The sequence below is a fragment of the Lactuca saligna genome, chromosome 6 (genome assembly GCF_052625555.1).
Source record: "Lactuca saligna cultivar CGN05327 chromosome 6, ASM5262555v1, whole genome shotgun sequence".
NCBI lineage: Eukaryota > Viridiplantae > Streptophyta > Magnoliopsida > Asterales > Asteraceae > Lactuca > Lactuca saligna.
This window is the reverse complement of record NC_136422.1, coordinates 19,870,856-19,892,958: the sequence shown is the minus strand read 5'-3', so window position 1 is coordinate 19,892,958 and position 22,103 is coordinate 19,870,856.

Genomic DNA, 22,103 nt, shown 5'->3' with positions numbered 1-22,103 from the left:
TAGTTTGATAAATTCACGACACTAATACATTTCCATAAAAGAATTCATACATATTATATACATTTTAGATGAACTATAATAGGTATAGTTTATGATACATCACTCAACACACTTATACAAAAAGGGGTACAAATACAAAGTGTCGGGTCTCTATACAAAAAGGGGTACAAATACAAAGTGCCGGGTCTCTATACAAAAAGGGGTACAAATACAAAGTGCCGGATCTCTATACAAAAAGGGGTACAAATACAAAGTGTCGGGTCTCTATACAAAAAGGGGTACAAATACAAAGTGCCGGGTCTCTATAAAGAAAGGGGGTACCGATACAAAGTACCAGGTTCACTTAAGTTAGTTATTATGATATTAAAACTATATTGCATCTAGAACTGTTAGACTTCAACTATAATCGCTGAGCGTACATGTTTGAGTCCTATAAGAATTTTGTCTTGATTGGCCTAGAATTGGTGGTGCCCGCCTCATCTCCTGTTCCTCGTTGGATTGTGGACCTAGGGCAGAGCCACTATATTCAACGTTTTATCTAATTTAAACCTTATATAACTTATATACGTTGGACGATTATAGAGGAACTCTACGGGTCATTCTAGGGTTCATTAATGCATCATATAGGAATATTTCTATTCACACTTAACTAAGAAAATATTGGATTTTCTGGAAATCAAACTATATCGATTTTACAAGGAAAACGGTTTCTACTTCAAACAAAACTCTTATGAACTCACCAACTTAATTGTTGACACTTTTAAAACTACTTGTATTCTCAGGAAATCAGTGAAACAGGAAAACTTCATCGCTTTGAGGATGGGACGTTAAACCGTCAACAATTTATTTTGTCATCATAATGTAATTGCTTTTGAAACATATAAACATATACTTTGGTGTAACTTTTGCAATTATATATATGGTGGTTGTTTTTACTTTGAGCACTATTATACATGTTGTTGTGATACTGTACATGAAGTCCTCCACCCCCAGACGTTTCCGCCATCCTTGGTTTGGGGGTGTGACAGATTGGTATCAGAGCATTGTTTATAGTGAGCTAAGTATATCGAACCACATAAGATATACAAACTATAAATGCATTGGGACTAAGGTCTCTGATTTTAAGATTTCAAAACCACTATACCTTTAGGAATAAATAACTTTTGTTAAAAGTATACATGCATGCATACATACTAAGGTCAGCATCATTTTAGGACAAAACAAAAGTAATGATTGTTGGATATCACAGATAAGCCTGGGGATGTATGGTCAGTCTTGGGAGTGGCATAGCCTGATCAACTATGCTGGTCTGAGGAGTGATTAGCATATGCCCAAGAATGGTTGTGATGTGGCAACAAGTCTAAAAACTTACCAACACTACCACAATGAAATACCATAGGGGTATTTTGGCATCATTATAATTACATATGTGAGAACTAAATAGATCTTTATCAATAGGTCAATAGTTGCTTAAGTGGATACATTAAAATTTTATGCATCCAGGACGTCATAGACTTAGAATCTGTGAATCTTTGCTCTACTTCCTGTTCTCGTTGGATTGGGGATTTAGAGTTAGGGTCGCTTATTCGAAGGTCTATCCTGTCCCGAATACATATAACTAGTATGCACTAAACAATATGTTGAAGTACCTGATAAAGATCATCATATAATTAGCCAATTAGTACTTTTGCTTAGTTGTTTCTTATATCCCCATTTCTCGTGAAAATATCATGGCTGGATTTCCATCCACACGACGACCCGTATTACCCTAACCACGACAATACCAAATGGCTCGGAGAGGAGCCAGAGAATGATTACCCAACCCCTGTAGATGGTCACCAAGCTGAAGGCTATGCTGATGGTTCTGACTCCGACCCTGAAGTGGAGAACTTAACCCCGATGACTCTTGTTCCGAATCCCAACCCTTGACCGGCTTTTCAGGGCCCGGCGCCTCCTTGGGTAGAGTGCTTGGAAACCTGGAGCGAAGAACAAGACCAACATATGTCGTTTAATAGAGAACGAAGTTTCTACAACATAAACGAAGGAAGCTCAGCAGATAAATTTTTTCCAATCCTGGTCCATAGAGTTGCCCGAAATGAGATTCAGGGTAGAACAACTCTCCATAGTATCGCAGAGGTTGATGCAAATGCAAGAATACATACGATCCGCACCAATCGCCTTGAACACACTCGTGAATTGTCTAAGAGAGACCCTAAAACCTTGCTGCGAGCACAGGCTGAAACATGAACCGAAGTTATAGAACTCTGAGTGCGCCAGAGGGTATACAAAAGGCACCCGCCTGATATGGAGTGGCAACGAGCTGAACTGAGGGTTCACCAAAGGGATGATCGCCGCTAGTAGTAGATGCCTTACTTCCTTTCCCTATTAACAAGAATTTTTTTTTCTTTTCCCTATCTATGTCCTATGTGGCATTCTATATGAAACCATCTTGTACTGTAAGTACTTTTAGTTAGGCCTTTAGGCGGCCAAAACTCTCCTACTCCGGATGTGATGTAAGACCCTCTCCAAGGTCAATTATCCCCAATTTGCTATATCTTAAACATCAATGACGTTCTCAGTCAGATGAATTCTGTGACACTCTTTGTTCAAATACTTCCTAATGAGTCTACCTAAATCCCACTTTAGTCAAGTTGTTGGACTAGAGTAATCTAGCTCCGGGATCGTTCCCAATTTTCTTTCAAAGGTTGAATCATGTTATTCACCAACCAATGGAACCCGGTTTGAACGACAAACGTCATTAGATCATTCTCTGAACTTACTTCTACTCTATAGGTGGACAATCGAAATACATCTAGGTTCAATGATAGCCCTTACTAGGAATTCTAGTTCATCAAGAAGGATTAGTAAGAATGTTATTTGTTATGATTTCCTCACATATACATTCCCCAGTTATATATAACGAAGACTTGGTAGACAATAGAATGTGAGATTTCTAACCTAGTTTCTTTTCCTCGTTGGGATGTGAAACTAAAGGAGAATCACACATTTTACTATCCGCCCAGTCTTGGTTATATCATAATGTGTATAAGCTAAGTTTTCATGTATAATAACTTATCTCTTAGTCAGAACCAAAATAATACAGAGCCAACCTTAGTCATTCACAAATTCCTTGTCTTTCGTATTACAGAGTCATGTCATCATCCGTAAATAGTCAGCCGAACAATGAAGCCCCTAACCTTCATATCGACGCCGCAACATTTCAAGCCGCGGTAACAGTTGCTGTGACAGCTGTCCTTACAAACCTCCACACTAACGACACAATCACGACTGACAAAGGAATTGAAAATTTCGATTGTTGTATCGATCTTGGAAACCAACAAAGGACAACAGTCTCGGACATACAAAGTCGTAAAACCGAGAAGAGGAAACGAAATCGCCGAGCTCAAAAGAAGCGTCAACGATCCCAAAGACTTGCCATGCAACAGCAACAAGTGGCAACTCCTGCCCCTTCAGCAGCAGCACGACCAATTCCTCAAATCCCTGGTATCGGGACAAACCCTGCACACAAGGTTGATGGGAAAACCGGACCCCATAAAAGGAAAGTTTCGAAGTGGATGAATGAAGAGGGCACCCGTGTCCATGTAACTCTAACTAAACACCTCACTTCCACCACCAATGCTAGTGCAAGCCAGATATGTCATCAATGCGGCGAGATTGGACACCTTAGAAATGACTGTCCAATCATAAAGAACTCTGGTGCAGACGGGAGGATACTAAGGATCACTACCGCAGGAGAAATCACTCCGGAACTGCCCGCAAATATCAGTACGTGTTTCTAACATCGACATTTAAATCCCGAATTTCTTTATATGCTAAATCTAGCATCGATTAAAGCATGCATAGTAGTAATCATGTGACATCGGGCGAGTTATTCCTCACCATAATCAAATTCTTATACTACGAAAAGTTATCCCCATCTTTCCCCTAAATCCCTGGATCCCCATTCGAAGTGCAAATTTCGGGACGAAATTCCCTTTAACGGGGGAATGATGTGACAACCGTCAAATTCTGGTTAATTCAAAGTCAAATAAAGTCAACAAGTCAAACCGATCAGCTCAACTAACCCTTGTGTACTTGGACTTACGTTCAGTATTTACTAAACAACTCGCTATTCTGATAAGAAAACATAAATCGAAAAGTAGTTACAACTAGATCTCTTTAACCTAAAAACTGTAGTACGTGGCGAGCCAAACCGATAAAACAATGATGCTTACTCATCGGGAGTGTGTAAGATCCTTAAACGAGGCTTAACAGAGTTTACGAACCATGCATTGCGATGTCGGACACTTACAACTGTCCCACACGGAACCTCTCTCAATCGTTTTCACTCTATCTCTCTCTATGTCAAATCTCTCCCAAATCTCTCCAAGTATGTGAAATCTCTCTCAAATATCTCTCGGTAATAGAAATCTCTCCAAGAATGTCAAATCTCTCCCAAATCTCTCCAAGTATGTGAAATCTCTCTCAAATATCTCTCTGTATGAGAAATCTCTCCAAGAATGTCAAATCTCTCCCAAATCTCTTCAAGTATGTGAAACCTCTCTCAAATATCTCTTTGTATGAGAAATCTCTCCAAGAATGTCAAATCTCTCCCAAATCTCTCCAACTGTGAGAAATCTCTCCCAAATCTCTCTCAAAAGCTTCCCGTAACTTTTTGGAATCATTCGGGTCATTCCGACCCTTAACCGGGTCAAAAACGGCTCAAAACGAGGCGAAAACGAGAAAAATAGGCTTTAGGAACCGAAAACAAGAGAGAAGCCTCTTAGGACCCGAAGGTCCTCTTAGGGACCAAGAGCAAGGAGGAGCCGAACCCTCCTGAGCCGAAGGTCCTCTCAGGGCCGAACCTCGCCCAGGAGGAACCGAACCCGAGAGCAAGGAACCGAACCCGAGAGCAAGGAACCGAAACCGAACCGAAGGTACTGTTCACTAACCGAACCGAAGGTACTGTTCACTACAGTCCGTTCGGTTCTGACTTCTCGCCTTTCATCGCCGGACCGAACCCTCGCCTCGCCTCTCACTTCCGGTTCGCGCCTTCTCGTTTCTCACCTCCTCGCCCCTTCGTTTCCCTCTGTTCGTTTCCGGCTACAAACCTCAGCATGGACCAAGTCTCGGCCTAGGGACCGAACCTCGGCCTAGGACCGAGAGGTCTCGCTGGGAACTCATTTTCTCCCGGTTTTCGCGTAGTTTTGCGTTTAAGGCCCGTTTTTAATTATTTTAACGCGGGAATTTCACCCAAAATCATATTTTAACATAATAAACCCTAAATATTCACAATTTAATCATATTTTCATAAAAATCTTTATTTAGATAATGAAAGCAAGTGGGTAAAGTACAAAGAGGTGGAGTGTTGACTTTGCTTTACCTTATAACACAAGCAACCACTCCCACACCCACTCTATGACCAGCCACACCTCCCCACCTTACCTAGGTCATATCAATGTCCTTTCCACTCAATTATCACTCTTTCCCACGTTTTTGAGAGCTGAATATTCATCCTCTCTCCTCACTTCTCTCATTTGCTCTCATTTCACAAGAAGATCAAACTCTTTCCTCTCTCACTTTCTCTCTCTAGAAATTCGAGATTCAAGGGTTGATCTTGAGTTTTTCCTCCACATTTGGTAAGCATAATCCATTCTCTTTATGATTATCTCACTTATTTCCACTCAAATCATGGATATCTTAAACAAACTCTCTCATAATTGTGTTAGATCTTCGAATCTTCAAGTGATTCTTCAAGTGTTCTTGGGTTGAACACTTCTCTTCTTCAACACTTACCTACTGAAATCACTTAAGGTGAGTTCATACCCCTACATTTTCATGTTTTCTCAAGTTTTCAGGGGGGGAATACAAGTTAAAACACTAAGAACATAACTAAATTTTTCTAACAGCCTTCATCAGAAACTGTACAAGGTGCAAATAGTTAAAGTTTGTAGCTTTAAAATGACTACTTGCACATCTCCATACGATTTTTCTACAATTTATGGTGATTTTTACAAAACTGCCTATCATTTCAAACAACAATCCGGACCAGTCTGTGATTATGGACTTTTTCACCCAGGTTGGAGGTCGTTAAAAATCGTGATAAAAATTATGAGTAAACTAGACACATTTTGTGAACTCTCAGAATTTACGGATCTAGTTTTCGACTTTGTATGATTTTTCTATGATTTTTCCAAAACAGGGCAGAATTGCTAAATTTTGCCAACAACATGTAAATATCATAACACTTTGTATTATGTTGAGCAAAGTGTATAATCATAAATTCTAATATTTGAATGTATTTCCTTGCTAGTTTATCATTATGAACTGAAACTAAGTCATTCATATTAATATTATTCATTCATTTAGAACACGTATTATGTAACTATAAAAGTATAGTTTGATAAATTCACGACACTAATACATTTCCATAAAAGAATTCATACATATTATATACATTTTAGATGAACTACAATAGGTATAGTTTATGATACATCACTCAACACACTTATACAAAAAGGGGTACAAATACAAAGTGTCGGGTCTCTATACAAAAAGGGGTACAAATACAAAGTGCCGGGTCTCTATACAAAAAGGGGTACAAATACAAAGTGCCGGATCTCTATACAAAAAGGGGTACAAATACAGAGTGTCGGGTCTCTATACAAAAAGGGGTACAAATACAAAGTGTCGGGTCTCTATAAAGAAAGGGGGTACCGATACAAAGTACCAGGTTCACTTAAGTTAGTTATTATGATATTAAAACTATATTGCATCTAGAACTGTTAGACTTCAACTATAATCGCTGAGCGTACATGTTTGAGTCCTATAAGAATTTTGTCTTGATTGGCCTAGAATTGGTGGTGCCCGCCTTATCTCCTGTTCCTCGTTGGATTGTGGACCTAGGGCAGAGCCACTATATTCAACGTTTTATCTAATTTAAACCTTATATAACTTATATACGTTGGACGATTATAGAGGAACTCTACGGGTCATTCTAGGGTTCATTAATGCATCATATAGGAATATTTCTATTCACACTTAACTAAGAAAATATTGGATTTTCTGGAAATCAAACTATATCGATTTTACAAGGAAAACGGTTTCTACTTCAAAAAAAACTCTTATGAACTCACAAACTTAATTGTTGACACTTTTAAAACTACTTGTATTCTCAGGAAATCAGTGAAACAGGAAAACTTCATCGCTTTGAGGATGGGACGTTAAACCGTCAACAATTTATTTTGTCATCATAATGTAATTGCTTTTGAAACATATAAACATATACTTTGGTGTAACTTTTGCAATTATATATATGGTGGTTGTTTTTACTTTGAGCACTATTATACACGTTGTTGTGATACTGTACATGAAGTCCTCCACCCCCAGACGTTTCCGCCATCCTTGGTTTGGGGGTGTGACAGTTTGAGGGTCAACATAAAGGTTGGTGAGCGTTACAGGTTTTCTGCTAATCGCAATAATACTTCCAAAAAGTCCAAAAAGTATTTTCTTTGTATTCATGACAATGGTTAAAACATTATTTGCAATGAGTCTTTAAAACTCTTAAAGGTATAGTTTGTATAAGTATATCGATACATAAAACTGTGTTTGTAATGAATCTTGGAAAGTGAAAATGTTATGTTCCATAAGTACTTCCATGCTTAAAACCGTGTTTGTAATGAATATTTGAAATCCAAAACGTTATGTTCTATAAGTAATTCCATACTTAAAAACCATTTTGAAACCAACCAAGCCCATGGTTGTATGGATAACGGATAAACAGACATACGGATAAAGTTATATGCCAATCTTGTACTTAACAACCGCAGATACGGATAAACAGACATACAGATATACGTATCTACCAAGGTTGTACTTAACAACCGCAGATACAGATAACCGGATAAACGACAAGTATGTTTCACAAGCACATGTATAAGCCTAAGATACAAGTTCTATAACTTGTATAAATATATAAACCTATATATTTTTGTGTATGTATGAGGTATATTGAAACTACCAAGTTGATAACCGTCTATACAGTCATAACACATTTGTAATCGGAATGTATATGTTATTTTTATTAGTTGTATTATTTTAACAGCATAACATATATAAATAATGATGTTTAAAACGTTTTAGTTTACTTATAACATATAAGTATTTAAACAAATATTTCACAAGCTAGAAAGGTGTTTACACAAAATAATGATAATTCATGTGTATTTTGTATGATAAATATTATTTACTACACGTACCACCATGTACAAATGAGGGCCAGACATGAAACACCGGAAGGCAGGACCATTTTAGCATTTAAGCCATTTTGAAATCCAACAACCCTATGTGACCCTTTAAACCAGATTCCTCATGTCGTAAATAGTAGAGTAGTAAATAACATTTTTACGTGATTTATATTACATGGAAATGATGACATTGTTTGTATAAACAAAGCATTTAGGAAATATATTATATATAAGTAGTACATGTATCCCTCCTACCCCCTGAAAATATGTAAAAGTGGGGTTGTAACACTCACCTTATCGAGCGGTTATCGAGTTGTTTTGAAAACCAAGAAGTGTTGTTGAGAGGTCGTGATCTTCGGGATTAATTTGATTTCCTAGAAATTTTGATATACATTAATATTTGGATGTGATTTGGTATAATAATGATTCCTTGAATAATTTCATAAGTTTTGCCAATTCAAAATTTATTTAAATAAATTTTCTTTAAAATTTTAATTTAAAATGATTTAATATTTTCCAAATTTTATAAATAAATCCAAGATGTAATTAATATTTTGTAAAAGTTAAAAATCCAATGTTTTATTTAATCTAAAACAAATAAATAAAATATATAAATAAATTATAAATAAATTTATATTAAAAGTGGGTTAAATTGAAAGGCTTTTCCAAAATAGGGGTAGGTTTCGACCATTTTACTTAATGTTTCATGGGCTTGGGGTTATTTTGATAATAATTTGAAATAGGCAGAAGGGTTACTACTTACAATGGTAGAGATGGTGTTTGGCGGTGGTAGTCGGCGATTAGCAGCAATGACGGTGGGGGCGACGGGGTGGCAGGAGGAGCTCCGATGGACCTTATGCCACCTTTTTGGTTTATCTCTACTGGTCTTGATGAAGAGGGGGTGAGGAAGTTTGCTAAGCATCTTACATCAATGGTAGGGGTGGTTTTCTGACGAGATAAATGAGGTGGCAGTGGGGGATAGGGTGGTGGCAGTGGGTGGTTTCCTTGGTTCTTCCTCCTATTTTCGAGTTGTATTTTGAATGGAGAGAGGCGTGGGGTGATGTGGGAGCTCAAGGGGGTTACAAGGGAGGTGTAGTGGTGGGTTTAGGGTGTTAGAATGGTGGTTTTTGGGTGGTATTAAGTAGTATACCGGGAGAGAGATAGTGTCACACCCCCGAACCAGACAGCGTCCGGGGACTTGCGCATGACTTCATCCTTGTAGTATCATCACATAGTATATAATTGAAACATAACATCATCATTATCACACATGTAATATAACAACATACATTTTTTACATCGAGTATTGTGTTTGAATATTACATGCCAAAATAGTTAAAGTACGATGAAACAAAATATGACAAAATATCCATTAGTTTGTTTTGCGCAACCTGGTTCAACGATTTCCTGAGAATACAAGTTAATTTAAAAAGGTCAACATAAAAATGCTGGTGAGTTCATAAGCATGTTTGAGAAAATGATTGGTATAGCTTTGTAGTCACAAGAAAATCCTATATTTTCTTAAAACAGTTTAGTATGTTTGTGTCTGATCTAGTATTAATGCATGTGTGTTATTGTTTAATAGAATGTCAAAAGTGATTAAAGAGATTGTAAATAGAATGCCCCCAAACAACCCTATGTTGCCTGTAAAAGAAGAAAAAGAATAATCTTCTGTAAATTTCATAATGTTAATTCCTATAAGTGAGTCATCATAACTATACTAATTAATGACAATTTCGCCTGTCTTGGCGTTTGTGGATGCCGATGGAAAATAGAATAAAGTTGTTGTCACCCTAGACTGATGTAGTCTAACTGTAGCGAACAACTCAGGTGTGGGGTGTCATCCCCGTATAGATCTATACATAAATCCCCGATCTCCCTCCAAAAGACTCTGGTTATAACTACAGGCTACGATCATTGATGTGTGTAAAGCCAACTAGTTTTAAACCTACTTTTAATTATAAAATAAACACACAAAAGCAGTGGACCTATCAATTGTGGTAAAGCTAAATAAGTATGGTATCGAACACAAGGAACGGAGAATAAAAACTAAAAACTAATTTCTAAAATTAAGTAATAAAAAGGGGTTTTCTCTAGTTTTACAAGACTAGAAACTTACTAACTATTACTTCGACTAAAAACTAGAAAAGCAAAGATTCAACAAAATTCAATGACGAAGGGAACTTCTGTTTAGTTCAACTCAATTGATCCTATGGTTGATATTATGTTAATAGTGCAATGGATTAATTCTTCTATTGGCTACTGATTCAAGTGATTAGCTTCACGTTCGCGACACTAATCCTTAGAGAACAAACTAACTCAAACAGTGGCCAGTTGTCTAATTTAATTTAATTCACTATGTTATTTATTCGGGTTAATTTAGACTTGTAATAGCTAACTAATTTGGTTCTTTAGTTAACCTCTTGTTGATGGTCATCACACAAGCTCACACATGAGTTTACCTATTTTTCTATTAATTCTAGTTTCACAGTTGCTAATCCTAGTCATATAATAAAGTGGTCACATAAATTATATGAGGTAACAATTAAGAGATGTTCATGCAACTTAATTATCTTCCTATTAACATAAAAATAGTTATCATTCACACATAATGTTCTTTAACAAGCTAGAATTAACAAAATCACCAATATTAAATCAATCCTACCATATATCAAACCATAGTTTCAATATTGTCTCCCCAAACAGAACTTAAAAGGTTTTAGCTCATGATTGAGGTAATTAACAGCACAAAAACGAAATCTAAAAGTCTAAACATGATGAAGAACAATAGATTAGAGTAAGAATGATGTAGATATGCCTCAAATCTTCTTCGGGATTAGGTTTAGGGTTGTATCTTTGTTTTCCAGATCTCTCCTGACTCTAATTCGCAGCTTGCTTCTCCCCAAGGGATCCAGAACTATTTGTGTCGATCTGAGTAGTCGTTTTTATAGATTCGCACCGACTTGCCGAGTCCATGACTGACTCGTCGAGTCTATCACTTAATTCCCATGCACGTAAGTCAGAGAGTCCTTATCTTCTCGATTCTTCGATGCGACTCGTTGAGTAGTCGACCCTACTCGCCGAGTACCTTGTATTTTTAACATTTTTCTTCTTTGTTCAACTCCCGAGCTCCCAACCGCTTCTCCTGCTTCCTTTTACTTCCGAGCTTTGCTTTTGGACTAAAAACACAATTCAAACATTTTTAAGTATCTTTTGTCCATGATATGCAATAAATTAGTTAATAAATGATAAAAATCTATACTTAATATAAGGCTAAATATGCAAATATCAATCATACACTCAATAGGTGTCAACCGACATGTCTCACTAGATCCTTAATCGAAATTTACGCGAAGAGAAACACATATAAAGCACACTCCAGGCCTAATGACTCATGTAAAAGGACAACTAAGGCCCACTAAACATGTAAAATGACACTAAGGCCCACTAAACATGTAAAATGACACTAAGACCCACTAAACATGCAAAAGGACACTAAGGCCCACTGAGCATGTAAAAGGACACTAAAGCCCACTAAACATGTAAATCATTTCAAGGCTCGAAAGGAATGAGATTATATAACATGGGCTCAAAATATATGTAAAAGGACAACTAAGACCCATTTCACATGTAAGATATTTATAGGCCCAAATACCACGCACATAGGATCCAAGGTCCGTCGTACATGTAAATGAGTCACTCAGGCCCAATAAACAAATAAATAGTATTCAGGACCTGTCAAACATATTAATGGGCCACTAAGGCCCAATAAACACGAGAATGAACTAATTAGCCAGATTGTTATTATATTGCTAGATTTAGCTCAATTATTTACCAAAATGATATAAAAGTACCACTTTTTTAATCATATATATATATATATATATATATATATATATATATATATATATATATATTAACTGCACATAGGTTAGCATGTCTAGATGATTTAAAAATATGTATAAGTCATATAAACTCTCATCTAACAAATGTATAAACACTTTTAGTAAGTTAAAACAATTTTCTGATTTTTGGCATTTATGTCTCTTTTTTTAGAAAAATTATAGAAAAATCATTGTAAGTCGAAATTTGGATCCGTCAATTCTGAGAAAATGTTCATCTTCACATACTGGTCCAAATGTTCATCTTCACATACTGGTCCAAAATCCTTCCTGAAATGATAGACAGTTTTGTAAAAATCACCAAAAATTGCAGCAAAATCGTATGGATGCGTGAGAGTAACCGTTTTAAAAGTATAAAGCTAAACTTTTTGCATGTAAAACAGTTTTGAAAAATATTACCATCAAGTTGGTCAAAACAGTCCGTAACTAGACCAAAACTTTTATGTTAAAAGCTGATTTTTGAGTTTGAGTTATAGATTTTTTAACACAACACTTGTTTTTGCTATTTTGAGTGTATAAATCTCAGATCTACAAGTTTACATGACAACATATACTTTCCTCATAGTTATTATGAAGATCTAAGTGATAAACTTCATATTTTTAACATATTTTTAGATTTATGAAGTAAAGAACACATAATCACCAAATAAATCATGAAAACACACATAGTCATGCATATACACATAGATCTACACAAAACAACTTGTATTCTCCACCAAAACTTAGAAAAAACCAAAAATAGGGGGTATGAACTCACCTTGGGGTTTATGGTTTGGTTTTCGAATGAAGAAAGAGAGAGATTTCGGCATAGCTTGCTTCTTGAGAGGATCCTCAAAAATATGATGTTTCTAGTTGTAACATCCAGATTTCCAGGTATCATAATTTAAGTATTTGTTTTTTAGATGAGAAGAGGAACTCGACGAGTTGACGCGTAAACTCTTCGAGTAGGATCGCGGTTGATGACTCGGATTAATGAATGGACTCGATAAGTCGGAGAGTCGACTCGACGAGTCCGCGCTGTGGACAAAAACCCTAAATCTTTGGGCTTGTGCCCTATTTAAGGGTCCTTATGGCCTTCATTTGTGGCCACTCATACCCTTGAGAGACACCTTTTGATCCAAAGAGCATATACACAGAGAGAGAGAGAGAGAGAGAGTGTGGGAGCTAATTTCTCCACCTTAGAGCATTCTTGCAAGGAAGAAGGAGGGGATTCAAAGCTAGGTTGTTTAAGGAGCTCAAATCTGCTATCACTTCATCAAAGGTTGCAGTTTGAGGTATGAATCCATGCTTATTTTCGTGTATATAGTAGATCCCATGAATCTAGGGTTTCTTTACCCTTCTTTAGTTGGGATTTTGAGCATATGGAGTCCCAGTGAGGAATAAACTTTGGATCTGGACCTTGAGAGGTCCAGTGAGTCCCAACCAACTAGCTTTATGCAGTCCCATGAGAGTTTTGAGTTTAGGTTACCATTTTATGAGTTATTTCTTCAAATAGAGCCATATGTGCGATGCATGAACGTAAATATGGGACCTTTATGTGACTTTTGGGTGTTAGAAGGTCAGATCTATAAGTTAGAGAAACATATCTGACCTCAGAAGGTCATTTGAACATTTTCATGGAGGAAAATCGTCGAGTCCATGAGAGGACTCGACGAGTCAGATCGTGTTGCTCCGCGATTCGTGATCAATGGTAACCCATCGAGTAAAAGGTTAACTCAATGGGTCGAGTGAGGCCTTAGGAGGATTCAGAGAACACGCATGGACTCGTCGAGTCACTCGAGTGCACTCGATGAGCCTGGTTAAGGTGAGACCGTGGACTGGAGTTGACTTTCGTTGACTTTTAAGGTTTGGTTAACAATTAGACATTCGGACCATTAGAGGGGTAAAATAGTCTTTTCCCCTTCTGATAGACTAGAGGAATGGATTAGTCTATCCTTTGAGAATCGTTGTTAATTATACGTAACTTACTTTATGTGATTAGGCGGAGGCTAGACCAGTACTTTGAGTTCGAGACTTTCTAAGATTACCCGAGGTGAGTCTTCTCACTATTCATTACCTAGAGTGGTATCTATATGCAGACTGGAGGGTCTTATGTGTATATGTCTGCTTGAGATTTATGGGCATTGCGTTATTTATATGCTAAGTGTTATATAGACCGGACCAAAAGGTCCAACGATATAGATCGGACTGGAGGGTCCAACGATATAGACCGGACCGGAGGGTCCAACGATACAGACCGGACCGGAGGGTCCAACGAGCTACGGGACTAGAGGGTCCCGCTGAGACACATTGACCGGGGGGTCATACCGAGTTATAGCCTCGAGTGGCTTATGTGTTGTATGTGGTATTTTATGGAACTCACTAAGCATTTATGCATACTGTGTTATGTGTTATGTGTTTTAGGTACTAGCGAGGATCGTGGGAAGGTGCCGACATGATTTGTACACATTGGCAGAAGATTATGTTTTTTTAAGATTCTGGGATATGTTTATTTGTGATAACATTTGATAACATGAGATTTGAGAATATCATTTGAGTTTTATTGTGTTGAAAAAAAATGAAAAGTTGTTTACTAGTATTATAAACAAGAGATTTGTAATGTTTTTAGGATGATCTAATCATAAGATGAATTTATCCAACTTAAGAGTGAAGTATCTTATCCACTCACGGGTTTATGAAGAAAATGGGAGAGTTCTTGAGGTTTTTGGAAGTGAAAGGAAACTTGAATGATTTTGGTGAGGGAGAATGGCCTTAGGCCGAGATTAAGAAGAGAGAAGGATGGAAGAGAGAGTAGTGTGATGGGATGGTTGTATGGATATTTGTGATTGCATGAGTATTTGTGGGATAATTTGCATGGATATCCTCCATGCAAATATGAGGTGTCATGATTAGAATTTATTCAACATTTCCCCCTTATTTTTGTTTTAATTGGGCCGAGAATGGGCTAGGAGAAAAAGAAAGTCAGATGGTTTGGGCCATTCCTTAACTTAGTTTGAAACCATAAGGCCCAAAATAATATTTTTCGGTCCATTGGGCCTTTAGGGTGGTTCACGGCCCAATGAAACCCAAGGGAGTAGTTTACGGCCCATTAGGGCTAATGAAATAATTTATGGCCCAACATGGCCCATTATAGATAAAATGAACTATTCTAGGCCCAAAGTAGTCAAATTGAATGTTTATTGGTCTATTAGGCCCAATAACAGGATCCTAGTCTAAATTAACTTGAACTGGGATTTCTAGGGTTTTCAATCCATATGAGATGTATTCGATTAGGTTTTGAACTTAAATCAAGAGTTTGGATTCAAATGGATGGTTTTGATTAAGCATAGAGTATGATTTTCACTTAGAGCACATGCCTTACAATAGATGATGTTCGCATGAGAATAGAATTTCCTAGCTAAAAATGATAGTTATTACAGATAGAGAGTGTTTTAGAGAGAGATATGGAGATCTTAGAGATGGAGAACAAAGATGGAGGTTGAGGTATGATTTTGGAGGTGATATAAGCTTCCTTTTATAGTCAAGAATGCACACATACAAGCTTGACGAAGCCATACCTCCAACTCACTCTTGTACCTTTAGGTGAAGCTTGCACACAAAGAAGGAGAGGGGAGATGAGGAAAACATGGGGAAGAAGTACAAGGAAAAGAAATATGCTCATTTTTGCCTCTTAGGTCATATGTGGGCCCCATATGGGGTTATACCCCCATTAAATGCCACAAACACACAAAACCGGATGCGTTGGGATCCGAGCATCGAGAATTTTTCAAAAGTACCATTATATAGTGTTTAATTCAAGGATTCCAAAACATCAAACATATTAATTTTTGGAGTTACGGATCTTCAAGAAATTGCGTTTGAAATATCGCATCTTAACGGATCGCGGTGTCCGTTTTCACGACTTCCGTAAATATTTTTGTAAAATTATTTTGAGTGTGAAATTAAATAATAGACTATAACCTGAGTCCAAAAATATTTTCGGAAACACCATTTGAGGTGTGCAAGTCCTTCAACGGATAAAAACAATTTTGATAGTTTTTAAGAAATCAATATTATACTGGTTATATATATTCTTCAAACGGTTGTATCTTTTGCACACGAACTCTATTTTGGACGTCCTTTATATTTGCAAAATCATGGAAACACGTACTACGAGACTAAAATGTTTGTATTGCTCATAACTGCTTAACACAAATTTTCAGTTTTTCAGACGCATTCCTATGGTTGCAGTTTGAGGTGTTTGACTTATTTTCCAGATTACATATTTGGAAGTAAGATATCGTCTGGTATCTTATAATTAATGAAATAAAATTATTTATTTTACATTAGATGCACTAAAACCCAATAAGTTAGATTATCACGAGATTCACGGTTAAATGGCGGGTTATAACTTTTTCCCTAAATTTTGGGATATCACATTGAGTTTTAGGGGTTAAAGGGCATTTAAACATCCTTATGGCTCATTTATCCCCACCTTTTCAGCCTCCAAATCCTTTGAGTCATTTTTGGCAAACCCTAGTCCCTCAAAAGTGTGTTTGAGCTAAAAAGTGTGTTTTTGGTGTGCTTAAGGAAGAAGGAGTTGCATTAGGGAGCTTAAAAGTTGAAGAAAGCTTGTGGATGTTGGATCATTACCTTCCTAGGGAGCTCTAAAAGGTAAAACTATTCACCTTGATATCTTGTTTGAGTAGATCTCATTTTGGGATCCTTATGTTGCTCTTCTTGTCCCAAAAGTCCTATTTTTGTGCATGAGTGGTTCTTTTTGTTTCGAGTTGTCCTTCCAGACCCTAGGAGAGGTCCTTAACCATAAAAATGAGGCCCCTTTAGCTAGTTTGGCTTCATGCATCTTGTAGAAGGTCTTAATGGATTAAGACCTTGTGTTAAGTACTTTATGGACGTATAAAGTCATAAAGTTGGAAACTTTATGACCTTAGTATGCCTTTGGACCTTGGATCTGAAGTTTGGGCTTAAATGCGAAAATCATTAAGCACTTAATGAAGAAATTGGGGTTGCAAGGTTACGCCCCGCGTAGCTTGGACTACTCCCTGCGTACTCAGTCAACCACCCCGATTTCTGTGCAACCTCGTGTATGTTGAGCGTACCTCTGAAGTATTCCCCGCATACTCGCATGGGCCAGCCCATGTTGAGTTTACTTGGTTGGGTTGACTCGGATGGGTTGACTCAGTGGGTTTATTGATTTTGACCAGTTAACTTTGAGTTTGACCAATTTTGACTGCATTTGACTTTGAGGGTATTCTGGGATTTTGATGGAATTGGTCACTTGGTGGATGTAGGCATTGAGTTTAGAGCTGAGATTCGGACTCGGGCCTTATCAATTTTGTTCAGCTTGAGAGGTGAGTTTTTCCTCACTGTACTTACGATTCGAATGCACCAAGGTCGGCCCATTGGTTTGACAACCTGATATTCGTTGATATGTTGAATATGGAATGTAATGCCCTGACTCTCAAGTATTAATTTTATAACTTTATTTTCATATTGAAAGGTCTACTCAACGAGTTGGATGCCCTAACTCATCGAGTAGGAACATTTTTGGCCCCGTGTTTAAGTGACCAACTCGCCGAGTCGGAGGCGTGACTCGACGAGTTGGAGCTGGAGGATGAAACCCTAATTTTTGGGGTTTTACACCCTATTTAAAGGATCCTTAGCCTCCTTAGCCTCCCATTACATCTCCTTGTGAGTCCAGAAACCCTAATTCATGTGTGTGCTCCATTCTTGTGTGATTTTTAAGCTTGGAAGGTGATTTGCAAGAAGAAGACTTGAAGTATAAGATGAATAGTGCAAGAGGGGCTAGTGGATCTGACTATTCTGCTTCTTGGCATCAGTTTGAAGTTAACAAGTCATTACCTTGACCTTCCCTCTTTCTAGATCTCTTTATGTTGAAGATTAGGACTTTTCTAGCATATATATTAGCCATTTTTAGGTGTGGGATAGGATCTGAAGTTTTAACTTCAGATCTGAGCTTATCTTGGTCTCCATAACTATAAAGTCTCCAGCTTTAGCAAGTATGAACCCTTACTTTTGAGTTAAACCCCATTATAAGCTTGGAATTGACATTATAAGCCTTTAGAGCCTTGCATGCACGTAAAGTTTGCAAGTTTACGTGATAAACATGCCTTGGGAAGCTTGATGTGCAATATGGAGCTTTGGAATGGCTTAAAAAGCATCTGAATGGAGAAAGGACTGAAGGGACTCGACGAGTTGCATGGCTAACTCGGCGAGTCCGATGAAGATTGTTGTGCAAGGATTTCTTCATGGACTTGGCGAGTCAGCTAGGGTTTTCCCGACTTTTAAACATGCACGAACTTAGTAAGTTGCAGGGAAACTCGATGAGTCAACGGGGGATTTCACGACTTCTCTAGTTCAGGAAGGACTCGACGAGTCGGTGAACTACACTTGACGAATCGGGTCAACATGGACTGTTAACCTTGACCTTTGAATTGGAATTTGACCAAGAGTTGACTAGTTAATTATTTATGAAAATGGTCATATGGTAAATATAGGTGGTGGAGTTCGTGTCCGTGGTTTGAGAGTTTGAGATTATCACTTCGATTCTACAGTTGAGAGGTGAGTTATCATGAATATACTAAGGGGTCTAAGACACCAAGGCCGGCCCGTTAGATTTGATATCCCAATAGTTGATGATGTGTTGAGTATGAAATAGTTATACATGCTAGTTTGCTATGCCAGTTAGGTAGATCTGTAGGACTACCTATGTTACCGTTTGACTATCTGTATGTGCAATTAGTTGTATATGTAGACATGTTGTGTGGGTAGGGTTGAGGTTGCATTGTCTCGTGTAGTGACCAACAAGCCCTAGAGTAGGCCAGATATGAACTAAGGGTCGGGAAGGCATACCAGAATCATATTGAGGACTCACTAGCATACCATATACGAATTGAGGACCAAGTGGTATGCCAGACTGGTACTGAGGGTAGGTCAGTTATGTTTCAGTATTAAGACTGAAGAGAGGGTAAGTCAGTCATAAGCTGTGGGCTCGAAAGCAAACCAGACTTATGCTGTGGGCTCGGAGGCAAGCCAGAAGTGAGTTGTGGGCCCGAAAGGCAAGCCAAACTCACAATGTGGGCCCAATGGGGGGGGGGTAATCCAGTCTATAGAGCTGTGGACCCATTACATGTTGTTATTATGTGTACTGCTTGTTATGTATCAGTATTTTGGGGGAACTCACTAAGCTTTGGGCTTAAAGTTTCAGTTTTGTTTCAGGGACATCAGATGATTGCGGGAAGGCAAAGGCATGATCGTACAGCTCCTCATGTTTTTATGACTTTGTTTTTGGGATACTCTGATATTATTCTATTTTGAAAACAAGTTTTGTAATGATTAATGGTATTGAAACGTTTTTAAAAGTTTAAATTTGACATGATTTTTATGGGTGTTACATGGAGTAGATATGCATGCTAGTTTGGTAGATATGTAGGACTACCGGTGATACTTTCTGTTTATATGTGTATGTTTTTATCTGTTATATGTCGACATATTATGTGGGTTGGGTTGAGGTTGTACTACTCCGTGTTGTAGCCAACAAACCATGGAGCAATCCAAATATAAGCTGAGGGTGGGGGAGAGCATGCCAGACTCATACTGAGGGCTCATGGGCATTCCAGATGCGAGTTGAGGGTCGGGAAGGACATGACAAACTCGTATTGAGGACTTAGTGATGTTCAGTCTGAGGACTGATCAGGCCGGGGAGCAAGCCAGACATAAGTTGTGGGCTAAGGGCAAGTCAGAGTTATGTTGTGAGCTCAGGGGTAATCTAATCTATTAGTTGTGGACCCATTGCATGCTTTTATTATATATGTGCTATTTGTTGTGTATTTGTATTTGGGGGAAAACTTACTAAGCTTTGGGCTTACAATTTTAGATTATGTTTCAGGTACCTCAGAGGATCTTGGGAAGGCGAAGACGTGATCGTGCACCTCCTCGTGTTTTGTTTTATGATTTTTGGGAAAACTCTGATGTTAAACCTGTTTTGAAAACTATTTGTAAACAATGATAATTTCTGGGTTGTTACAAAACAGCTTCATAACTAAAATCACAAATCAACACTATTGTTTGTAATAGGGAAACCTTAGTTATTTTTACCAACGAGTTAGGATAATTGAAAAATTATCGTCAGGGTTAAATGGGAACAATGTCTTTGTGTTGAGCTAGTGAAATGATCGAAAACTAGTTTCTTAAAGAAGTTATGTGATCATTTCATCCACATCACCACATCAAACCAAAGGTGTCTATGTAGTCAAATTATTAATATACATGGCTATCATTTTTTCCACGCCGCCACATCTTCATGAAGCAATTACCGGGAGATCGCATACAAAAATTTATTTTCCTTTTTATGGAAGATCATTTGTAGTTTATGGTTCTACAATACATGTAATAAAATAAAGGAACATTTTTAAAATATTTTGTAAGAATTGTTGGATTATAACGACAATAACCTTGTTATTTAATATTATATCTTAGAAGCCCATACTCCCCTTTCTTTTTCTCATACTCTTCCTAAAACTCCAAACCGATTTCTAACCATCAACACTACCACCAAAAACTACAATGCACCATAACCGTTAGTTCCATCAACTTCTCTTATTGGTCCATTCCTATGTATCCTCTCATTCGCTAACAACAAACCTCAATTCTACCATCCTCACTGCTATTTATGCCCACTGTAACCACACTAGAATAAAGAAATAAAGTATAAGGCTTGTGCTATAAGTTTCAAGAAGATTCACAAGCAAATAAGTTTGATTGGTAAGTTTCTTCTATGGTTAGGTGGAGACATATAACCACCTGATCGTTTAGATTTCAAACGATGAGGCAAACAACATCACAAATCCATTTCTTTTTATTTTCCTCCTATATTTCTCTTCCTTGTTCTTAATTTCAGTTAATTTATACTATTAAAACTTCAGTTTTCCCAACCAAAATGTCGATGGAAATATCAAACACCGATCCTGAAATGAATTAACAGTTTTATTTAAGAGAGAAAAAAGGTTGTGTGGTCAAAAAGAGGAAGAGAAATAAGGTGGTTGAGCACGACGGGGACCAAAGTTGATGGCTTTGGAGCTGTGACGATGATGGAAGTTATGGCTAACGACGGAGACATTGGGTGGCATTGGAACGAAGAACATCCATAATAGGGAGTTTAATGGAAGAGTTGAATGTGGTGTCATGACCACTTGTCATCAGTGGATACAACTCCACCATTGCGAAATGTCACATTGACATTCAATGGATTTAGAGTTTAATGACTATTGAACTCTTCAATAGGTAAAAAGAAGGTCTTTAAATCTTTAAATAATTTTTTTTTTAATATGTTCCATTGAACTTATAGAATTGAATGCATTGTGAGATAAACATGAAAAAAGTTGTAAGAAATAGTGAATGATGATGCGACACTCCATTGAATTGTATGAAGTTCAATGCATCGTGGATGCCATAATAGTGACGATTTATGCAGATATATTAAGGGTTTTTTTATATAATTTTCAAAAAAGGCCTCTGAAGTTTATAGATTTTATTAAATTAGTTCCAAGGAGAAAAAAAGTACTTTTATATTGGACGTAACAGAAAATTACAAGGATGTAAAGTATGATGCATTTTGAAAGTTATGCTTTGAGTTTTTTTAAATATTAAAACTGAGTCGGTTTCTTATATTACAATGTATAACAATATTAATAGTTTAATCTACTTAAAAATGTCTAATGCACTATAATATTTAATACCAGAAAACTTATAAAAAAAATGGTGTATTGATATATCTAAATATATTTAATGTTTTTTTAATTCATCATATGAGTGATACATCGTGCTAAATTTTAAAACTCAGACTAAAAATGCATAAAGGTATAGTGTCAACCAACCACATAAGATCAAACTAGAAATGACTATATAATATGTCCTTTTTCAACTAGTTACCTCA